The sequence below is a fragment of the Alligator mississippiensis genome, chromosome 16 (assembly GCF_030867095.1).
Source record: "Alligator mississippiensis isolate rAllMis1 chromosome 16, rAllMis1, whole genome shotgun sequence".
Classification (NCBI taxonomy): Eukaryota; Metazoa; Chordata; order Crocodylia; family Alligatoridae; genus Alligator; species Alligator mississippiensis.
In genome coordinates, this window is record NC_081839.1 from 12,308,282 (window position 1) to 12,331,095 (window position 22,814).

The window sequence follows — 22,814 nt, forward strand, 5'->3', positions numbered from 1 at the left end:
TTCTATTTCCATTAAATCCCTAGTAATAATTATTGCCCTTACTGTGTGGTCACAACTAGAATGACATGGGGATAGCAAAGACACGGGGTCCATGCAGCACTGTTCATCTCGGGGCCTCTGGTTGCTGCAGCTGCTGAGATCAGTGCATGGTTCACAGGGAGCACGAAGGGCCCTCACCAGTGCTTTGAGCTGGAGGCTCAGAGAGGAGAGCCCTGGGCTCTGAGTGCCCCAACTCACTCTGTGCAGGTCCAGAGCACTGGGAGGGGAGGAGAGGAGATACAAACCTGGATGCAGGACCAGGCTCCCAGGGAGACAGGACGAGGGGCTTCCCATCAGGCCTGTGCTGTGAAAGCTTCACCCCTTGGCAGGGCTCCCAGACTTGCCCCCTCGCTCCCACAACAGAGCAGTGGCTCCCCAGACATGGCACAGTGCGAGGGGCTCTGGAGCGATACGAGCTGCGTTGGGCTCTGGGGCTGTTCCTATTTGTGGTGTGATTAACATGTACATGAACATGTGTCAGCAGCCTTAATCCCTGGCCGCTGAAACTGGTACGTCTGATGAATATTCAAAAATATGTATTACCTATGCTCGTGCTTGTAGGCAGGCAGTTAGACGGGCCAAAGCTACCATGGAGCTGAGGATGGCATCCCAAGTAAAAGACAACAAGAAATTGTTTTTTAGATATGTTGGGAGTAAAAGGAAGGCCCAGGGAGGAAAAGGACCCCTACTCAATGGGCAGAAACAATTGGTGACAGACAGGAGGGACAAGGCTGAACTCCTCAACGAGTTCTTTGCCTCAGTGTTCCTAAGTGAGGGACACGACAAGTCTCTCCCTGGGGTTGTAGAGAGGCAGCAGCAAGGCGCCAGACTGCCATGCGTAGACCCTGAGGTGGTGCAGAGTCACTTGGAGGAACTGGATGCCTTTAAGTCGGCAGGCCCGGATGGGCTCCATCCGAGGGTGCTGAAGGCACTGGCCGACATCATTGCACAGCCACTGGCAGGAATATTTGAACGCTAGTGGCGTGCGGGCCAAGTCCCGGAGGACTGGAAAAGGGCTAACGTGGTCCCCATTTTCAAAAAGGGGAGGAAGGAGGACCCGGGCAACTATAGGCCAGTCAGTCTCACCTCCATCCTTGGTAAAGTCTTTGAAAAAATTATCAAGGCTCACATTTGTGAGAGCCCGGCAGGACAAATTATGCTGAGGGGAAACCAGCACGGGTTCGTGGCGGGCAGATCGTGCCTGACCAATCTAGTCTCTTTCTATGACCAGGTTACGAAACGCCTGGGCACAGGAGGGGTGGATGTCGTATACTTAGACTTCAGGAAGGCCTTCGATACAGTATCCCACCCCCTACTGGTGAACAAGTTAAGAGGCTGTGACGTGGATGACTACACAGTCCGGTGGGTGGCGAATTGGCTAGAGGGTCGCACCCAAAGAGTCGTGGTGGATGGGTCGGTCTCGACCTGGAAGGGTGTGGGCAGTGGGGTCCCGCAGGGCTCGGTCCTTGGACCGATACTCTTTAATGTCTTCATCAGTGACTTGGACGAGGGAGTCAAATGTACTCTGTCCAAGTTTGCAGATGACACAAAGCTATGGGGAGAAGTGGACATGCCAGAGGGCAGGGAACAGCTGCAGGCAGACCTGGATAGGTTGGACAAGTGGGCAGAAAACAACAGGATGCAGTTCAACAAGGAGAAATGCAAAGTGCTGCACCTAGGGAGGAAAAATGTCCAGCACACCTACAGCCTAGGGAATGACCTGCTGGGTGGCACAGAGGTGGAAAGGGATCTTGGAGTCCTAGTGGACTCCAAGATGAACATGAGCCGGCAGTGTGACGAAGCCATCAGAAAAGCCAATGGCACTTTATCGTGCATCAGCAGATGCATGACGAATAGGTCCAAGGAGGTGATACTTCCCCTCTATCGGGCGCTGGTCAGACCGCAGTTGGAGTACTGCGTGCAATTCTGGGCGCCACACTTCAAGAAGGATGCGGATAACCTGGAGAGGGTCCAGAGAAGGGCAACTCGTATGGTCAAGGGCCTGCAGACCAAGCCCTACGAGGAGAGACTAGAGAAACTGGACCTTTTCAGCCTCCGCAAGAGAAGGTTGAGAGGCGACCTTGTGGCTGCCTTTAAGTTCATCACGGGGGCACAGAAGGGAATTGGTGAGGTTTTATTCACCAAGGCGCCCCCGGGGGTTACAAGAAACAATGGCCACAAGCTAGCAGAGAGCAGATTTAGATTGGACATTAGGAAGAACTTCTTCACAGTTCGAGTGGCCAAGGTCTGGAACGGGCTCCCAAGGGAGGTGGTGCTCTCCCCTACCCTGGGGGTCTTCAAGAGGAGGTTAGATGAGTATCTGGCTGGGGTCATCTAGACCCAGCACTCTTTCCTGCCTATGCAGGGGGTCGGACTCGATGACCTATTGAGGTCCCTTCCGACCCTAACACCTATGAATCTATGAATCTAGTTTGTTTCAGGCAACATTTATCTTTTGACTTCATAAATACGGATTTATAGATGACTTGACAGAGGACCAGAATGGATTACGTCTCAGCTCAAGTCAGAATCCTTTCACCATCTACTTGTACAAAGGGAAACACTTGGACAGGACAGAACGCACCAGCTTGTGCTGTGGCCCCACCGTCCTTCCTGAGAGGCTATTTGTGACATCCAAGTAAATCACAACCACTTCCCTACAATAACAGTCTCCGCAGCCAGGTATGTCCATATTTTATTACACTTGTAAGAGTACAAGAGATTTTAGCTGAAAACATTCAGTGACGGCTCCTTTCATGCAGAATAGACAGAATAAACCACCAAGCGGGATCCCAGAGACAGCAGTGCTTTTGCTCCTCGCAGTGGTGAAAACGAAACGAGGGATAGTGGCCCCCGCTGAACTGTTCGGGCATGCACGTCTTTGCAACGTCAGAGAGGTCTCTTTGTGACTTATTGCCCGTTTCTCGGTGCCATTGTGCTGTAACAGCTTTGTACTCCGCAGTAGCCACGGGGGAAGACTACTGAAGCCCTGCTGTAGTCTGACACACAGGATCTCTCTCATCCCGCAGTCTATGAGGCAAGGCTGAAATGAAAGAAACCTACATGGGATATTTGCAGAGCCCGTGGGCCAGCTTTGCAATCCCCTGTGCCCTGTCCTCTTCTACCCAGCACGGGGACGGGCACCCCTCTCGCAGCCCTGGTCCTACAACTCCTCCTGACCCCCCCACGCTTATCCAGAGACCCTGCATGTTAATCACTGGAAGGAAATGAAGGGGTTTCAGAAGTGTGCATGCTTAAAGCTGTGAAGTCAAAACTGACATCTCAAATCTAATCGAACTCGTCAGAAAACCGGACTATTGCTACTCCTCTAAACCGAAGTGACAAAGCCTGACAGCAAGTGTGCCAAATCCACTGGCTTGGAAGTAAAATGCCAGCATCGATGTCAGAAGCCGTGTGTGCAAAACAGGACACCGACTTGGAGGTTTTTAAAGCGCCCCTTGCAGACACGAACGGAGTTTATAGCCAAGAATCCCAAGTGCTACTGGCCAGCCCTCATCCACACCAACCACGCGCGAGTGAGGAGCCCGTCTCTGCGCGCCCCGCACGGCACGGCTCAAACACGCCGCACAACCCCTGCCGGCCGCCGCTCGCCCGCACTGCCCGGGGGGGGGGCAGCGCCCAGCACAGCCCGCAGCGACACGGAGCCGGGCAGCGTCCCGCACCGCCGCTCCCGCCACGCAAGGGCGCCGTCGCGGTTGCACGCAGCGGTCCGAGCCGCCGCGGCCAATGGGGAGCTCGCGCGTCACAACGGCGGGGGAGGAGCAAGGGGTTGGCGCGTGCGCAGCGCAGCGCAGGCTGGGCGGCAGGAGCGGAGCGGAGCGGAGGCGGGAGTCACGTGCCCGCGCCCACGCCCACGCCCCGCTGGCGCTGGGGCCGGGACTGCGTCCGTCGCCCCCGCGGGCCAGAGCCGGGAAACGCGGCAGGAGCGGCGGGGGGGAGGGGGAGGGGGAAGGGGGTGTCGTGGGCACGCGCGCTCGGCAGCAGCAGGCGGAGGAGGAGGAGGAGGAGGAGGAAGCGGAAGCGGAAGCGTGTCCAGGCCGCCTCAGGCCCGCTTTGACACCCTGCGGCACCGACGTGAGCGCTGGGGCAGCGCCGGCCCCGGCCCCGGCACCGCCCCGATGGAGGCCGGGTCTCTGCACAGCCGCAGGAGCCGGAGGGGGAGCTGGAGGGGCAGGAGCAGCGCGTTGTGGCCGGTCCTCACTGCAGAGCCGCCCCCCCCGCGCAGACACGCGGCCCGGCTGCGCTAGAGTCCGGCACCCGGGACTGGCGTCGTGAGACAGGGTCGTCCTGGGCTGCGAGGGGTTGCCCACGGGTGTTTGTACGAGGGGGGGCGCGGGTGCGGATATCCACATGCACACGTATGTGTATACGTGTACAAGTGTATATGTTGGTATACATATGTGGAAAGAGTGCGTGTGGCAATGCACATACACTTCTGCCTGTGCACACACCTGCATGTACACACACAAACACGTGCACACTGTGCACACAGTATGCACATGCACGCACGCTGTACCCTATATGCTGCAGGTGCACTGCGTGTATACACCTACACATGCAGATGCGTGAGCATGCATGTATGTATATACACACACACACACACACACACGTGCATGTATGTGGCTGCATGGGCTCACATACCGAGTGCGTGAGTGCGAGTCGAGCACCGGGTGGATTTGAGCACTCGATCCCCAGAGCGGTGGGTGCGGGGGACAGAGTTTGGTGGAGTCGCCCTTTGCAATGAGATCCCTTTTAGCCCAGGGAGGTGAATCCGGGCGACCCCTTTCACTGGAAGCTCGTGGGCTCGTGCAGCCGTTGCTGGTGCTGCTCTTGTTTCCCCTGGCCCGTGCTGCCTGCCCTGCTGGACGGGCCCAGGTGTATGAGTTAAGGTTGGTTCAACACTTCAGTTTCTGCAGTAACCTTAGGAATGGTGTTGGTTGTGGTTTGTACCACGTAGACTCACTGAATCAGAGATGCGTCAGCTCTTGTAAGCATCTGGCAAAAATAATTTTTTTTCCTGCAACATCCCAAATAAAGAGACCTTACAAGATTGTCTTGGTACATGAAATGAGTAAGTCTCAGCTGGGCTCCTTTGTGATATTAGCTCTATTAGACATGTAAACACCTGCATGTGATTCACAAGACAAACCTCGAGGTTTCAGGTAGGAAGCCGTAGCATCAGAAGCCGTTCGTATCTGCTGTGGTCTAAGCTCTTGGCAAGAGGTAGGGGTGGGAGTCAGTCTACTATTTTTCATAATGAAAAAATGAGTGAAATTAATTTTTGAAATGCAGGTGCCACAAAATTCAGGCAAGTTACAGAAGGGCGCCTGGAGCTGAAAAAGGCTGAGAAACCACTGTACTAGGTACAGGAAGCCACGATGATCGCTTTCTCTACAGCATCTTAAATAGCAACTGGATATATTTTTCATGCCTGTTAATGGGGACTGATTTCAGAAATGCTCCAGTGAAGACATTAAGTAGGACTGGAATTGTCTCCTTGTTTCTCCAGCACTCGACGCTCCTCACCTCCCTCTCCAGCGCTCGGCGCTGTCTTCCCCCGGGCACTGACGTTCCTGGTTATGCCTCTGGCTTTGCTTACACAAAAAATGGAACCAGTTTAACTCTGGTTTACTCAATCTGGTCAATTTAAGTAGTGCACACCAATTCACAGGTGGTTTTCTTGGTGTAGCTTGTGTTGATAACTTTTTAAAACCAATTTTAATTAAATAGGCACAATATCTGGCTAGGTGAGGCCTGAAACATCATTTCGCACACCCATTGCATAGTCATGCATGCGCATAGGAAAAGAAAGGAGAAAGTGCTTGATGAAGTTACGGAACCACTTTGATTCCAGTTAATTTACTACATGTCTGCTCCCTGACACAGGAAGTTGCTTGGCTTACCTTTCTAGTAGGATCTATTCATTTAGCAATAGCAGTTATAATTATGCTTTAAAAATACTTACAGTGAAATCTGATTTCACATGCTCCTGCATTTCGGGGGGAGGGGAAAAATCTTGACTAGAAACTCTCACTTCTTGAATGAAACTTTCCATGCTTCAAAGCTCTCAAAGCTAAACAGAATTATTGAAAATTAGGGTTGGAAGGGACCTCAGGAGGTCACCTAGTCTAATGCCCTGCTTGAAGCAGGACTACCCCCAACTATATCACCCCACCAAGGCTTTTAAAATTTCCAAGTGAACATAAGTAATAGGTTTAGATGCCAAAAATGAGTCCAGTAATGCAGTTATTTTAGTACTGCAGTGTATATGAATCATTGTGTTCCTGTTAACTTGAACATGTAGGAAGAATTATATTTGTCAATCTTCTTTTGTTAAATAGAAAGCAAAAGACTTATCTAGGCAGAATTGTGGTGGGGGATATTTATTCCAGTTTTTGCTATAATTTTAAATCTTCCAATTTGAATGTTGTATCACTGGGATTTTTACCTTTAAATGGGTAAAGTAGTGTCATGAAATACTGTATGATTCACACCCAAAGAGAAGGTACAATGTATTTTAAGGTTGGGAAATTATATTAGAGCAAGTAGAAGCAAAAGTGTCTAGCCAAACCAATAATCACCCTTCCATGAATACTAGATTCTGTTTCTCACCTGTCTAAACTCTTTCCTCTGGTGAGATAGTATCATCTTTTTACATTAATCTTAGGATTTAGTGTGGGATAGTTTTAAAATTGCTCTTCTGTGTAAAGTTAAGACTAACAGTCCTGATTTCCTCAATGCTGAAAAAAGCCCCTCTTTTTCCTGATTTACATACTTAGAAACATGTTTCTGTTTTAACAATGATTGATGGAGGTTGGGTTTTTTGCTTTTGTTTTGGCGAGTCTCTGCTTTTACGTTGGTATGTGGTATCATAACTGATAGGTGATTTCCCTTGTGGAGTGGGGGGCGGGGTTCCAAAGAGGAAATCATCCACTATGAATGCTTTGGGCTTGATTCAGTACTATGTAAAGTCAATGAAAAGACTCCCATTCATCTCAGTGTCAGTTGGATTGGATCCTTAAAATGGCTTTTCTTGGGGAAACAAGAAAGATTAAAAATAGATTTAAAAAAATAATAAAAAACAAGATGGATTAAAAATAGAATGAAAAGTTTTGACTTTTAAGCTGCTAGTTCAGGTCTAGTAAAGGCTGGTAGGGAATAAAAGTCGTAACTGTTTGGGAACCTTTTGGCCTTTTTGAAGATAGGCTAGTTGATTTGTGGTGGAAAAGCATCAAACCCTACTTTCCAGCTTTTCTTGTGCTGTTTTCAAGGTTGCTTTGAAGACTGTTTGTTGGCTCTGTTAATATCTTTGGAAATGGTGATTTGTATTGGACAGGGAACTTTTGTAACTCTTGGAAAGGATTTCTAAATGTATTGTCTACAGAACTAACCGTGGGTATTTTTAGAGTCCAAAATGTGAACTAATTCACTAATTGAGAAATTAACTTTTTTTTCTTCTTCTTTCAGCGCTACAACTTGTTGTGAAGCAGTTACACCTGCTCCACTTGTGCATATTTTCAAACAGGCAGGATCTTTTGAAAACGATACCTAATGTTATATTATTAAAATGGCTATCCATACAAGGCTGAGAGTATAAAAATGAAAATGCTGACAGGTATTTTTTAATCTTTTGAGATTTTAACTAACATTTCATTGTTATTTATGTTTTCTAATTATCTCTCTAAGCAAATATAAATTGCTGTATTATGCATCTACTAGACAAGGGTTGCTCAATTTCCAGGCCCTGGGCCAAATGCAGCCCCATGGAGCCATCACATCTGGCTTGTGGGGCTCCCCATGGGTCTGGGGAATTGGCAGCAAGCGAGTGGTGGCCATGAACACAGCCTCCCCCCCACTTTCCCCTGCCAAATCCCCAAGCCCCAATACCTGCATGGCTGGTCTGAGCCAAGCTATGCCTCTTTCCCCCGTGGGCCTGGGCCACGTTCCCCCACTTCGGGATCAGGGTTGGACCGTGTCTCCTTCCTTTCCTGCAGGGCCAGGTTGGGCCAGGCCACGCACTCTTTCCCTCCCTACAAGGTCACCTGGCTAGCCTTTTTTCCCTCTTCACAAGGATGGGTCAAGCTCCTTTCCCCATCAGGGCTGTGTTGAAGCCAGTTTGTCCCCCACCTGGCCAGATGGTGCCCACTCACGTGCCAGAGCAGGAACACCTGGATCCAGCCCACGAATGTACTGGCCACTGACAGTCTGGCCTGCCGTGTGAAAATGTTGGGGCTGCACTGTACTATCGGTGGTCCATTAAACCAATTTTAAATAAACAAGTCATGGAATCACAGATTATGTGATCATAATTTTATCACTACTTGATATTTTCCTTTCAAAGGCAAAAATAGAAGTACTCTGTGACAGGCTCACAGCCACAGGGGCTGCCATGACACCCCTAGCGGCCTTGCTGCTCCTGCCTGGCTCCAGCCCTAATGTCACTCTCTCTTCATTGTTCACCAGCCGTGCCTTGCTCTTAATATTACAGGTTGATTCAAGGAGGCTGCTAGCAGGCCTTAGAGTGAGCCCGAATCCAGTAAGTTTCCACTGGGTCTGAGGCCCCGTTGGCCTCTATCCAGACATCCAACTTTGGTAGGTTCCTCTCGGCCTGACTGCAGGTGCCCTACAGGGACCTAGCCTTCAGGGCAAACTGAGTGGTTCCTTTTCCTCCCCTACTCCATGCCCTAAGCCTCAGAGATGTTCTCCCTTTGATTTTCCTTCTTATACACTCTGGCTCCTTGAGCGCTCAGACCCCTCCCCAGCCCAGCCCTGGACACAGGTGGCTCTGGGCCTCTTGGACCTCGTGATCTGGGTCTCAGCCTTTTTTCAGTTCTGGGACCCCTCCCTGGGTCCCACCCTCAGTGTGAGGGCTCCTGGGATACTGGCTCTCTAAGCAAGCCTTGAGTCTGCACCCCCAGGGTTCAAGGCTAAACATAAATAAGTAACATCACCGCTGTCTGGCAGACACCTCAGTCTTTAGAGGTGTAACATAAAGACCACTTGCCTGTAAACCCAGTCTTCCTCAGTCCAAGAAACTTGCCTCTGTTTCCAGACCTGTAGAGTTGTTCAGCCAAAATCCAGTTCCCTTCAGGGACCCGGAGCCAGGAGTTCTGCACTGTGCAGTAGCTGGGGAGAATCGAACAGACTGGTGCAGACTCTGGGCTCATGTAGCTCCAGCCTGAGCCCTCTTCCAGCCAGGTGAGTCCCTCATTAGCTCCCCCCTGCCCCCTAAAAGCAGCCTCTCAGGCCGCTTGCTCTCCTAAAGGATCAGGCACATCCCAGTGCCCTGCTACATATTCTGTATACTAGATAACCATGATAGTTGATTACTGTGTTAATTATTTGTATGTCCTTCGATGAGGAGAGGTGACAATCCTGACTAAAGTTCTGTTGTAGCAGATGCTGTACAAACGCAAATAAAGACTTAAGGTGCGTGTAAATGAAATGAAAATTCCCGTTTATGTCAACACAACTGCATTTGTCACTATGGCCTGTTTGTTAGTTCTTATCCTGAAAAGATATAGTCTGAAAAAGCTCCTTTTGTATTCGAAGGCCAAGTCTGTGTGTGCATAGTTTTCAACAAATGAGCTGTTAAACTCAGTAAGACTATTAGCGCATGAGGCTAAATGTATGCATAATCATTTGCAGAAGTGGGGTGTGAAACTGTAGTTTTATAAATACACAGCAAAGCTAAGGCAGGTCTTACCTTTAAAGCAGCTAATCAATCTAGTATTAGGACTTCATTCGCTTAGCTAGAGTAAACCAAACAAAGGAAATGAGACTTAATAGATACAGCATGGGATATTAGAGTTTTTACAGGTTAGTTTTATTTTGGTACTGTTTGTAGGCCACATTAGCCCACTGATTGCACTGGTTGTTGTGCAAACACACATGAGCTTCATGCTGATAAATTACTATTTTAAGCCTTGGGACCGTTCTCTCTCTCTTGGTTGGAGGATTTGGACCAAAAAGGAAAAACACAGGGAGGGGGGGACTTTGTGATTGAACAGAAGTGATTGAACAGAACAAAATCTGAAAAACGATTCTGTGAGAATATCTTCTTTTACCACCTGTCATGATGGCAAGAGGTCAGTTTGGCTTTTAAATTCAGGAGTAGTGTGTAGGTCTGGAATGAAAAAAAACACCCCATTTCTTCCACCTGTTCCCTTATATACTAAGCAAATTTGATTTAGAGAAAGAAGGGTTTTGTTTTTACTAAAACTGCATTTAACCTTGACCTGGCAATCGCATAGCATCATAGCTCTTAACTTATTTGGATATTTGATTACTGTAACTTAAAAAAAAATTAAACATGTAGGAATTAAGAACTGTAAAGTAATAGGTAGTGTGTTATTTTATCATCTCAGGTTCAAGCAGGACAGTTTCAGGAAAGTATGACTTGAGAGAGGCAGCCAGGCAGACAATCCAAATGCTTCAGTTGGCAGGATGAAGTGATATGCTAATGTAAGAGAAAAGGTGGGTGTACAATGGCAAGGAAATAAATACCCGTTAAAGAGATGGGAGGTCTAGGACAGTGGTTCTCAACTTTTTTTGTACCAGGACCTATTTATGAAGATTAGTGACCAGTCCCGACCTGCCTTCCCCCAGCCCTGCTAAAGGGAGCCCCCAGCTGCCCCTGTGCCATCCGGGCCGAAGTCCCGCAGTTTGTGCGGATTTCAGCGGAGAGAGTCCAGCCCCAGCACAGGCTGGAGGGAGGAGGGGAGGCCTGTGGCGGCCCCCCCTGCCCTGGTCTGGGGCTGCCATGCCTCACCAGGCAGCCTGGTCACGGTCCTTCCAGCGCGTCCCCCCACCAGCATCTCTCAGTTGCTCTGCCCATACAAGTATGAGCACCAGCTCAAGTGCCACCAGCCCACCTATGCAGCTCCCCCCGATGCCTCCTTCTCTTGCTGAAGGGGCAGGCGCCTACCCCTCCCGTCCCCCCTGCCCTGATACAGCCTTGGCGCCCGGCTATCTTCCCCCATATCTGGCAGGTGCCCATCCCCCCTGCGCGCGCACGCACGCACACACACACAGACACACACAGTCCCCAAGTCCCGGACCTCCAACCCCCACTGATCATACACTTCCCTGCATCCAGCCATTGGTGCTACTCCCAGGACCCTGCCTGGGTGCATGCAGGCTTTGGGGATGTGTGTGCAGAGACGTGTGCCTGCTGCCTCCAGTCACCCAAAGCAGTGACTTGCAGGCAGGCTGGAATGAAGGTTGTGTATGGGGAATGACAAGCTAGATGTGTGTGGAATGAAGGGCTAGCTCGGAAGAAGATGACGTTGTGAGAGATTGGGAGTGGAGGGGGAGAGGTGGATTCTTTGCTAGTGAGCTTCCCTGGGAGTCAGGCAGCATGGGATAGCTAGAATCTTCCTGCGAGCCCTGCTGTAAGTGCTTGGATTCAATGCTTGCAAGCATAATAAATATTGTTATAGCGTTTTGATGATAGTGTTAGAGCACGGGTGCTCAACCTCTGGTCCTTGGGCCAATTGCAGCCTGTGGAGCTACGATATCTGCCCCATTGGGCTCCCCACAGTTGGGATATTTGGCGGTTTCTCACCTGTCTAAACTCTTTCCTTCGGTGAGGCACCCCCCTCCCCCCCCATTGCCGATGGATTGGGTTCTTGTCATGCCTGTACCTTTCCTCCCTCCGTGGGCTTCGATTGGGGCTGGCCAAAAATCCCTTTTCATGCTGGATCAGGACGGGGCTGCGCCCTACCCCCCTCTGGACAGCTGGATGGGACCCTGTCATAAACTCCTTGGGCCCCAGATTGGAACCACTGACTGCGTACTGCTTGCACATGGATTGGGCACTGTCCATCCGTCTCACCAGACAAAAAGGTTGAGCACTCTTTGTTAAGAGTGGTGTTTTAGCTGTGATGATCCAGGAAGTATGCAAAAGGCAAGGATTTTTTGGGTGTGGTGACTTTTATTGGACCAACTGCACGGTTGGAATTAAATTTCTCTTCAATGTCTTCATCAGCGACTTGGACGAGGGAGCGAAGTGTACTCTGTCCAACTTTGTGGATGACACAAAACTGTGGGGAGAAGTGGACATGACGGAGGGCAGGGAACAACTACAAGCAGATCTGGACAGGTTGGACAAATGGGCAGAAAACAACAGAATGCAGTTCAACAAGGAGAAATGCAAAGTGCTGCACCTAGGGAGGAAAAATGTCCAGCACACCTACTGCCTAGGGAATGACCTGCTGGGTGGCACGGAAGCGGAAAGGGATCTCGGAGTCCTAGTAGAGTCCAAGATGAACATGAGTCGGCAGTGTGATGGAGCCATCAGAAAAGCTAATGGCACTTTATCGTGCATCAGGAGATGCATGACGAACAAATCCAAGGAGGTGATACTTCCCCTCTATCGGGCGCTGGTCAGACCGCAGTTGGAGTACAGTTGGAGTGCAGTTTTGGGCGCCACGCTTCAAGAGGGATGTGGATAACCTGGAGAGGGTCCAGAGAAGGGCCACTCATATGGTTAAGGGCTTGCAGGCTAAGCCCTACAAGGAGAGACTAGAGAACCTGGACCTTTTTAGCCTCCGCAAGAGAAGGTTGAGAGGCGACCTTGTGGCTGCCTATAAGTTCATCATGGGGGCACAGAAAGGAATTGGTGAGGTTTTGTTCACTAAGGCGCCCCCGGGGGTTACAAGAAATAACGGCCACAAGCTAGCAGAGAGCAGATTTAGATTGGACATTAGGAAGAACTTCTTCACAGTTCGAGTGGCCGAGGTCTGGAACGGGCTCCCAAGGGAGGTGGTGCTCTCCCCTACCCTGGGGGTCTTCAAGAGGAGGTTGGATAGGCATCTAGCTGGAGTCATCTAAACACAGCACTCTTTCCTGCCTATGCAGGGGGTCGGACTCGATGATCTATTGAGGTCCCTTCTGACCCTAGCATCTATGAATCTATAAGTTAGATAAGCTTTCAAACACAAGATTCATAAATAAATAGATTCATAGATGCTAGGGTTGGAACGGACCTCAACAGACCATTGAGTCTGACTCTCTGTCTAGGCAGGAAAGAGTGCTGGGGTCAGATGACCCCAGCCAGATGCCTATCCAGCCTTCTCTTAAAGTCTCCTAAGGTAGGGGAGAGCACCACCTCCCCTGGAAGCCCATTCCAAATTTTGGCCACCGTTACTGTGAAGACATTTTTTCTGATATCTAGCCTAAATCTGCTCTGTGTCAGTTTGTGACCATTGTTCCTTGTTACCCCAAGAGGCGTCCTGGTGAACAGAGCATCTCCGGTTCCTTGCTGCGCCCCCCTAATGAATTTGTAGCTGGCCACAAGATCACCTCTCAGCCTTCTCTTGTGGAGGCTGAAGAGGTCCAGGTCCCTTAGTCTCTCCTCATAGGGCTTATCCTGTAAACCCTGAACCGTACAAGTGGCTCTCCTCTGGACCCTCTTGAAGCTGTCCACATCCTTCTTAAAGTAAGCCGCCCAAAACTGGACGCCATACACCAACTGCAGTCTGACCAGTACCGCATAGAGGGGAAGTGTCACCTCCTTGGTTCTAGTTGTCATGCATCTGCTGATGCACGATAAAGTGCAGTTAGCTTTGCTGATGATTTCGTCACACTGACGACTCATATTCATCTTGGAGTCCACTAGGACTCCGAGATCCCTTTCCGCTTCTGTGCTGCTGACAGGGTCATTTCCTAGCCAGTAGGTGCGCTGGATATTTTTACGTCCTAGGTGCAGTACTCTTCATTTGTCCTTGTTGTACTGCGTCCTGTTGTGTTCAGCCCACTTTTCCAACCTGTCTGGGTCTGCCTGCAGTCATTCCCTACCTTCCAGAGTGTTTACTTCACCCCACAATTTAGTATCATCTGCAAACTTGCACAGAGGACACTTCACGCCCACATCCAAGTCACTGATGAAGACACTGAAGAGTACAGGTCTGAGGACTGAGCCCGGTGGGACCCCACTACCCAGATGCTTCCAGGTCGATACTGACCCATCAGCTACCACTCTCTGGGTGTGACCTGCAAGCCAATTTGCCACCCACCGGACCGTGTAAACATCTAAGTCACAGCCTCTTAATTTATTTAAGAGAATGGGATGAGATACCGTATCGAAGGTCTTCCTAAAATCCAAAAAAACAATATCCACCTCTACTTCTGCATCACCATTTTGTGACCTGGTTATAAAATGAAACCAGATTAGTCAGGCATGATCCACCTGCTATGGATCAATGCTGGTTGCCCTGCTGCAGTATTTTTCCCGCTGGACTCCCACAAATATGATCCTTAATAATCTTTTCACAGACTTTTCCAAGGGTGGAGGTGAGGCTGACTGGCCTATAATGACTTGGATCCTCTTTCCTCCCCTTCTTGAAAATGAGGACCACATTGGCCCTTTTCCAGTCCTCTGGGACCTGACCCGAATGCCACGAGTGCTCAAACAGCCGTGCCAGTGGTTCTGCTATGACACCGGCAAATGCCTTTAGTACTCGCGGGTGCAGCGCATCTGGGCCTGCTAACTTAAACACATCCAGTCCATCCAAGTGACTCTGCACCACGTCAGCGTTGACAGTTGGTAGGCTGGTATCCCTCTGATCCCATCTAAGAACCTGTTAGGAGACTGATCTTGACCCTTGTTCAAGGACACTGAGGCAAAAAACTCATTGAATAGCTCAGCCTTGTCCCCCCTGTCTGTCACTAATCGGTCCTGTTTCTTCAGTAGGGGTCCTGTGCTGCCCTGCGCCTTCCTTTTACTCCCTACATACCTGACAATAGACTTCTTGTTGTCTTTAATTTGTGTTGCCAGCCTCAGCTCTGTAGTTGCTTTGGCCTTTCTAACTGCCTCCCTGCAAGTGCGGGCCAAGTAGATACACTCCTCCTTGGTAGCTTCCTCCTGCTTTCACCACCTATATGCCTTCTTTTTTATTTTTTTTGCCCTTAGGCTTTTCTGGATGTCTGTGTTTAGCCAAGGAGGTTTTTTGTCCCCTTTCTCCCCTTTCCCTCGCACTGGGATCATCTCCCTCTGTGCCTGAAGGATCGCTTCCTTTAGGAACGACCACCCTTCCTGGACTCCCATCTCGCCAATACTCCTCTCCTGCAGTGCATCGCTGATTAAACTGAGCACGCTGAAGTTAGCCTTCCTAAAGTCAAGCACCTCCACCCTATTATTATCTTACCCGCTCTACACCGTATGATGAATTTGATTGAGTGAGTGGTGGTCACTGTCCCCAAGGTGACCACGAATCCGTAGTTCCCCTACCAGGTCATCCCCCATAGCCAACACCAAGTCCAGTGGGACCATATACTTCCTGCGTTAGGTGAACGGTTGGATTTGGCTGACTGCTCTTCCCAGCAGATGTCAGGGTAGTTTAGGTCCCCCATGACAAACATGTCCCTAAACTGTACGGCCTTTGAGAGCTGCCTCAAGCATTCCCAGTCTAGCTCTGCTCCTTGATGTGGTGGTCTGTAGCAGACCCCCATCACCAGGTCCCTTTCCCCTTGACCTCCGTGTGTCCTAACCCACAATGCTTTAACTTTCTCTTAAGACTCCCTTCTGTGCACTCACCTGAACACTGTCTGAAGCCAATGACGCTGATGCGCAGTTCAGACTCCTCCTGCTCTCCCCTCAACTAAATAGGGATGGGAGAAAACCCCTTCCCACTTCCCTACAGCTGGCCCAGCTCACCTTGCTGCTGCTGCTGGTTCCTTACCACTGCACAGGAGCGAAGGGTGCACACATGCTTGCTTCAGCATCCGAACTAAAAGTTAAATGCTCTAGGTGAGTCTTGAACTCACAACCTTAGCCTCACTTCCCCAGTGCTGTTTTATAAGTATCCCATGCTAACCCACCGCACCACGAGAGCTGAGCTAAAAGGCTCTTTGTCACTTGTTTAAAGTAATTGTATCTCTGCTATTGGCTTTTGGATTTAATAAAGGCATTTGAACTGAATTACTGACACGCTCAATCAAATTCTAACACAACATACAGGGCGCATCCACATGTGTCACTATGGCAACTTTACTGTGCTGTATGTGTGGCACATGATTATTTTTAGCTGCTACTTCACCGTAGTGGCGCGCTATACCAGAGGAGCGTGTTGCAATGGGGACGTAGCTGCTGTTTGCGTGCAGATGCCCATGGATGCTACATCGCCAGTTTTGTTTCTTATACTGCTGTTTTTCCAAATGTTTCTAATAAATCATAGAAAACTAGGGTTGAAAGGGGGTCCAGTAACTCATCTAGTCCAAGCAGGACCATCCTTAATTTGATCGTGCCAGAGATTTGTCGAGCCGGGCCTTAAAATCCTCCAAGAGTCCACCACCCTCTAGATAAGCCGTCCCAGTACTTCACCAATCTTTAGTCAGAAAGTTTTTCCTAATCTCCAACTTGTTCACATCCCTTCTGTAGTAGAGGGCACAAAACTGAACACAGTACTCCACTTGTAAGCTCACCAGTGCAGAATAGTGGGGAATAATGACTTCCCTCAGTGCTGACAACACTCCTACTAATGCAGCCCAGTATGCGGTTAGCCTTCTTGGCAACAAGCACGCACTGTTGGCACCTATTCAGCTTATTGTCCACCGTAACCCCCAGGTCCTTTTCTGTGGAGCTGCTGCTTAGCCAGTTGGTCCCACGCCTGTAGCGGTGCATGAGACTGTTCTGTCCTAAGTTCATTACTTTGCACTTCTTCTTCTGGAGCTTTGCCTTTTTCCCCTGCATGGCTGGTTTGAGGCCTGGCCATTCTTCCTTCCATGGGATTGCCGTGGGGATGGGCACACCCCCAACCTGCCGCTGTAGTGGGGCCTTGTCAAGCCCCTTGGGCTCGGGTTGAGGCTGACAAAGCCCCCTTTCTGCGCTGTCTTGGGGCTGGCGTGCCCCCTGCCTCCCTCTGCACAGATGGATGGGGCCCTGGCGTGCCTTTGTTTAGAGTGATGTTTGAGCACCCCGTGGTTTGAGCACCCGTTTGTTTAGAGTTATGTTCTACCTGTGATGATCCAGGAAGTATGCAAGAGGCAAGGATTTTTTGGGTGTGATCACTTTTATTGGACCAACTGAATGGTTGGAATTAAGTTAGACAAGCTTTCAAACGCAAAACGTTCTTTGTCAGTGTTTCAGAGCATTTGCTTAAAGCAGGTGTTGTCAGCCTGGGGTATGCCTACCCCTGGAGGTAATTTGAAAGGTCCCAGGGAATATACAGGGGCGGACGCAGATGTAGCACACCTGCTGCCTCACAGGAGCAGGGCCAGGGCGGAGGGAGAGCAGGGCCCACAGAAGCTGCACTGCCGCTGCTCTGCCACTCACCGTGCCCCTGCTCTGTGTCTGGCCCTCGCCACCCACCGCCACATCTGACCGCTCGCCACCCCCACCTGCTCCACATCCGGCTGCTCCCACCCCCCTGGGGGTACACTTTTTAAAAAGGGGGCTGCCAGGTGTACACTTACTAAAAAAAGGTTGAAAACTACTGGCTTAAAGTCACTATGTATCTGCTATTGTCTTTTGGATTTAATAAAGACATTTTAGTTGAGTTCCTGACATACTCAATCAAACTCTAACACAACATGCAGTGTTGTTCTGGCTTTTGAAGACTTTGACCAGAAACCTGTGCTTTTTTATTAATTGCTGATCATTTTACAGCTTTTAGAGAAAAAGGAAATTAGTTAAGCTCTTTCTGAGTAGTAAGATACTCTTATGTTTATTAAAAGCTTAATGAAATTTGGGACAATAACCAAATAATACCTTTAAAATATTTTTTTAAAGTTATGAATTTATATTAGGGGCGCATCGATAGAGATTTTTGCGGCCGATATCGATAGCTGATATTTAAGGAGGCATATTGGCTGATACTGATCTGGTTTCCGATACAGCTACCTCCAGCTGGTTAAGTCCGGTCTGGTGGAAGGGGAAGGCGAAGGAGAAGGGGAAGGGGCGTGGCGGGGGTGCAGATCAACATCGCCTGTGGTGAGGGAGGAGGCAGAGGGACGTGCTGCCCAGGCGCGGCGGAGGGGACGGAGCCACAGCTTGTGATGGGGGGCCGGCTGTCACCGCTGCTTGCAACCCGGGAAGGCACCAGGGGGACATGTGCCCCCCTGGATCTGTGTGGGATGGGGCAGGCTGCAGCCAGGACCGTGTGGGGCTCTTCTTGGTAGGGGCTAGGCTTGGAGTGGGTGCTGGCAGCGCTGGGAGGATGCTGCATCCAGCCCAAATTTTGCCAGGGCTCTGCTTCCAGCGCGACCACCGCCAGCCACTCGGTGCAGCCCTGGCTCAATGCTCCACCTCCACCCACGCACCAGGAAAACCCGGGGCTGCGTTGGGCTGCTGGCAGCGGTGACACTGGGAGCACAGCGGTGGTGAAATTTGGGGTGGATGCAGCATCCTCCCAATGCCACCGGCGCCCTATCCGAGCCCAGCCTCCACCGAGAAGAGCTCCACGCAGCCCCGGCTGCAGCCCACCCTGCCGTGCACAGATCCAAGGGGCACCCCCCCTGCCCATGCCCTCCCAGAGTGCAGGTAGCAGTGGGAGCCACCTCCCCCCACCACAAGCTGCAGCTCCCCCTCTCCACCCCGCCTGGACAGCACCTGCCCCTGCCCCTGCCCCCTCCATCACCAGCAAGAGCCTTGATCTGCCCCCCACATGCCGCTTCCCTCCCCTTCCACCACACCGGACTTGCCAGCTGAAGGCAGCTCTCCACGCTTCCAGATCTGCTTCTTGCTTCCTGAGAGCTGTGCTGTGACTGCGCACAGCACAGGCATTTATCAGCCAAATTATCAGCCCCATCGGGCCGATATCCGATACAGCGTATTTTCTTGGTACTGGTACCGATCCGATATGAGACCAAGGTATCAGCGCACCTCTAATTTATATGATCGCTCACAGTGCTGCTAAGTGGTGCAAATCAGAGGCTCTCTTATTGTACCTCTAGGCTTTCATATATGACTGCAAAGTTGCTAACTTTTCTTATATACAAAAAACTAGAACTCTGGGTTCCAAAATGATACCTTTTATTAGACCAACTGGAAAATGGCAAGAAAATTGTCCTTTTCTGCAGGCTTTCGGGATCAAAGTCCCTTTATTAGGCTCTGGGAAAAGTGTAGATGGTACAAGATGGTAAAAAGTCCCCATAGGTAGGACAGAAACTTCATTTTTGCACAGAGGGAGCTGAAGATGGAAGGCCGTCCCTCTGGGTCCTTGAGAATGTCTTTGTGAGCTGTGCTGAGTAGCTCTTTGGTGTGTAGGAACTTTTCTTATAACCTTTCAAGTAAAAATGCGAACTAAACAGACACTTGGCTTGCATATTAACATCCTGTTTGTCAAAGTTGTAGTTCTTGTGCTGCTCTTTCTCCAAATTTTCCTCATAAAGATTTTTCATAATCAGCTATTAATTAGTACTGTGTTCCTCAGCTTTTTAGACTGAAGACCTGGCTTGGAAAATTCCAGGTCTTAGCTTCTACCTTTTTTTTTTTTTAACTACAGAAAAATAATGGCAATTTTTCTGTTGCAACCAACTCAGAAAAGCCAGGGCAGGTCAGAATGTCTTTAATATTGAATTCCTGCTGGAAATCTCTGACTACCTTATGAATATGGGGCCTACGTCGTTCACAGGGGCTTCCCCCGACTCTGCGATGCGAGTGCAGTGGTGGTCACCATTTTCACGGTGGCGCATGGCAGGCCCCCCCACACCTCTGGCTGAGGGGCCCTGGGAGTCCCAACCCATGGCCATCTCTCAATCTCCAGTGAGGGGCAGGGCTTCCAGGGCCTCTCAGCCAATTGGAGATGTGGGAGGGGCCTGTCATGCTCAGCAGAGAAAATCTCAGTCCAGCCTGCCCCTGCTTCCCCCCCACTCCCCCCAGGACCAGGGCTTCCAGCCCGTTTTCAGCTCCCTCCGTCCCCTCCCCACAGCCCTGCTTGCTGCCAGGGTTTCAGCTTGGGCTTTTTCACAAGGCACCTACCAAATTCATGGTTTCTGCGAAAATCTTGAATTTGGTAGACCCCTACTTCTGAATCCTAGTTTCCTGTCTGCCAGCACTATGGGTGATTGTGTGGCACCCTATGGCTGCCTTTAGAGGAACTCAAGTCACCTTGGTGGAGAGTCACTGAATTAGAAGTTTTGGTATTTTGGCTTTCTTTAGCTATGGAGCTGTTGGGTTTCTCCCCCACAAAGTAAAGATGGCATAATGTGTTTCAGGACTGCTGCACAGTTTACCACTGAACCATATTTTTGTTTCATAGTATTCCCCCAAACTAAAAACCTGTAATGGTATAGCTATACCAAGATATGCTGATCAGGAATCAAGGACATTTTTAGTGAAGATTAGGGAATATTTTTAGGCCTTGTGTTTGGGGAAAGAAAAACAGTTTATCTTGTAAGATGCAGTTTTTCATTGGGACCTGAAGTGTCAGGTGTAGAAGTTTTAATTGAAATCAAATGTTAACTGCCTTAACGTCCCCTTCGTATTTGCCAGTATACGCTGATTACCCTTCTGATTGGCTATTGCAGCACATTGGCCAGTTCACTGCCTCTAATTATCTGTCAGTCTCCTCATCTCAGACTGTGATTTAAAACTGGAAATAACATGTTCTGAAGCTGCGGTAATGTCTAATAGTTAATTGTTCTGTATTAAGTATAATTCCTACCTTTGTCTTGGGAATGCAGTAATTGCCCTCTCCAGCCTGACAGTGCTTTTTTCTTGTCTGAAAAACTGTATTAAATAGCAGTTGGTAATTTTTATATAACCTGCAGCGTGCTAATGAAAATCTTTCGAGAGTGCTAGTGGCCTCTTCCCTCTACAGAGGACTGTATATTTTACCATGTAGAACTATTTTGTGCTTTTGTTTGCCATGACAATAAACTTGTGATTAGTAGGAACCAGGCTTTGGTGTTCATCTTTTGAGCTTCATATTCAAATAGCAGGTATTTCAGTTTGTGAAAAATGTTGATGTCTCTGGGTAAGCCTGCATGGTGCTTGAACTATTTTACTGCATTTCTTGTATCCTATAATGATAATTCCTCTTCACACCTAGTTCACAGTTTTCCTCTGTGCCTCCAAGCAGACTGTTTGCATTTACATGGAGTCAGAGGCAAGGATTTTTTGTGCGATCTTTAGTATAGTTGGGAGAGCTGTTGGACAAGGCTTTTTGGACTTGAGGAAAGACACTTGATGTCTGAAAGCTTATCTAACAGCTCTCACAACTATAGAGTTGGTCTGATGAAAGACATCACCAAAAAAATCATTGGTTCTCCTGCTGTTGGAATGATGTTGTAGCTGTGAGGATCCAGGAGGTATGTGAGAGACAAGGGTTTTTGTGGGTGATATCTTGAAGGATGCATTGCATTTGAAAGCTTGACTAATCTATTCCAGCCATGCAGTTGGTCTAATAAAAGATATCACCCACACCAATCCTTGCCTCTTGTACACTTCCTGGACCTCACAACTACCTGAAGTATACAGGGTTTGGGTGTGTCTGCTTACTCTTAGGAAGACAAGAATGTATACCTACTCGTGTATGCTTAACTGTTAGTAATTACTCACATTCACTTTTGCTTTCAAGTAACAGTTCAAAAAAATCAGAATGTATTAGCTGAGAGACTGCTCATTGTCAAATAAGAACAAAAAATAATCTTGTATTTTAACTTTTTCCCCCTCCAGATATGTCAATTGACCAGTTTAATAGTGGATGGGATTCAGTTGTCCTTTTGGTGATACCAAGCATACATTAGGTTTGAGTGTAACCTCCTAAATACCTGTTGTGCTGTGCTCTTAATGAATAGCTCCATCAAGGTTTTGGTGTTAACAAGCAAGACTATTTTATCAACCTTTGTTAATTATAGAGTTCTGAAATTGTGCTCTGTCATGATTGATATTTTCAACTGTACATTTATTATTGATTGATGATTATTGATGATGTACTAGCAGTAAGATGCACCGATAAAGATGTTTTGGGCCAATACCGATGGCCGATTGTAGACCATTCATATTGGATGATACTGATCCAATTGCCAATATGCAGCCTGGTAGCTTGGAGAACAGCATTTGGCTGGGGGGTGAAGTCTGTGGGGGTGAAGGGGTGTTGGGAAGGAAAGAGGCACAGCGGGGCAGATTGAGGTCCTCTGCAGTGAGAGAGGGAGAGGGGCTGAGGCAGGGGCAGGCACTGCCCAGCTGAAGTGGGGCAGGACGTGAGATGGAGCCGCAGCTCGTCCGAGGGTGGCAGGGAGGGAAGGGGTGGCTCCCACTCCTGCACGTGTCCCCAGGGCGGGCTTGTGTCCCCCGGATCTGTGCGTGGGGTGAGGGCAGGCTGCTGCCGGGGGCTGGGCTGGGCTGGGGCTGCGCTCAGGCCAGGTGAGAAGGACAGTGGCGGCAGCAGCAGCATTGAAAGGGGTAGCTACGGGTGGGGGAGCTACAGCCACCCCATAATTTCCCATAGCCCCCCCTCCCAGCACTGTCACCTGCCATGCCCAAACAGAGCCACACTGGGAAGAGCTTGGTGCAGCTTCCAGCCCCCAGTGGCAGTGGCAGCAGCAGCCCAAGGATGCAGCTAATGAGGGGTTTGGGCTGGTGAGACAATGCACTGAGTTATTAGCTCTTTCGAGGGATTCTAGCTGTTCTCAGTGCAGTTCTGACAATTCTTGAGTATTATGGTTATGCAAATTAGTATTTTAATCAATCTTTTGAAGTGTCCAAGGAGCTGCTTCAAAATTATGGATGTTTTCTGGTGTGAAAAATATCTGTTAAACTATTTAACTTTTTAACTGTGAATTGAAGGTTGTGGTTACTGTATATGTCC

The 22,814-nt window shown here is 49.4% G+C and overlaps 2 long non-coding RNA genes across 2 annotated transcripts in view; one reads left to right on the forward strand and one right to left on the reverse strand.

Annotated features, from left to right (window-relative positions):
• Nucleotides 1–2,716: 2,716 nt before the first annotated feature.
• LOC132246571 (uncharacterized) lies at nt 2,717–4,087 on the reverse strand. Its single transcript, XR_009457967.1, has 2 exons — nt 3,567–4,087; nt 2,717–3,082 (listed from the first exon to the last, which is right to left on the reverse strand). It is a non-coding gene; the product is annotated as an uncharacterized LOC132246571 (long non-coding RNA).
• LOC132246572 (uncharacterized) overlaps nt 4,062–22,814 on the forward strand; it is a 29,116-nt gene continuing 10,363 nt past the window's right edge. Inside the window, exon 1 of the long non-coding RNA XR_009457968.1 lies at nt 4,062–10,536. This is a non-coding gene — a long non-coding RNA (uncharacterized LOC132246572). The remainder of the gene's footprint in view (nt 10,537–22,814) is intronic.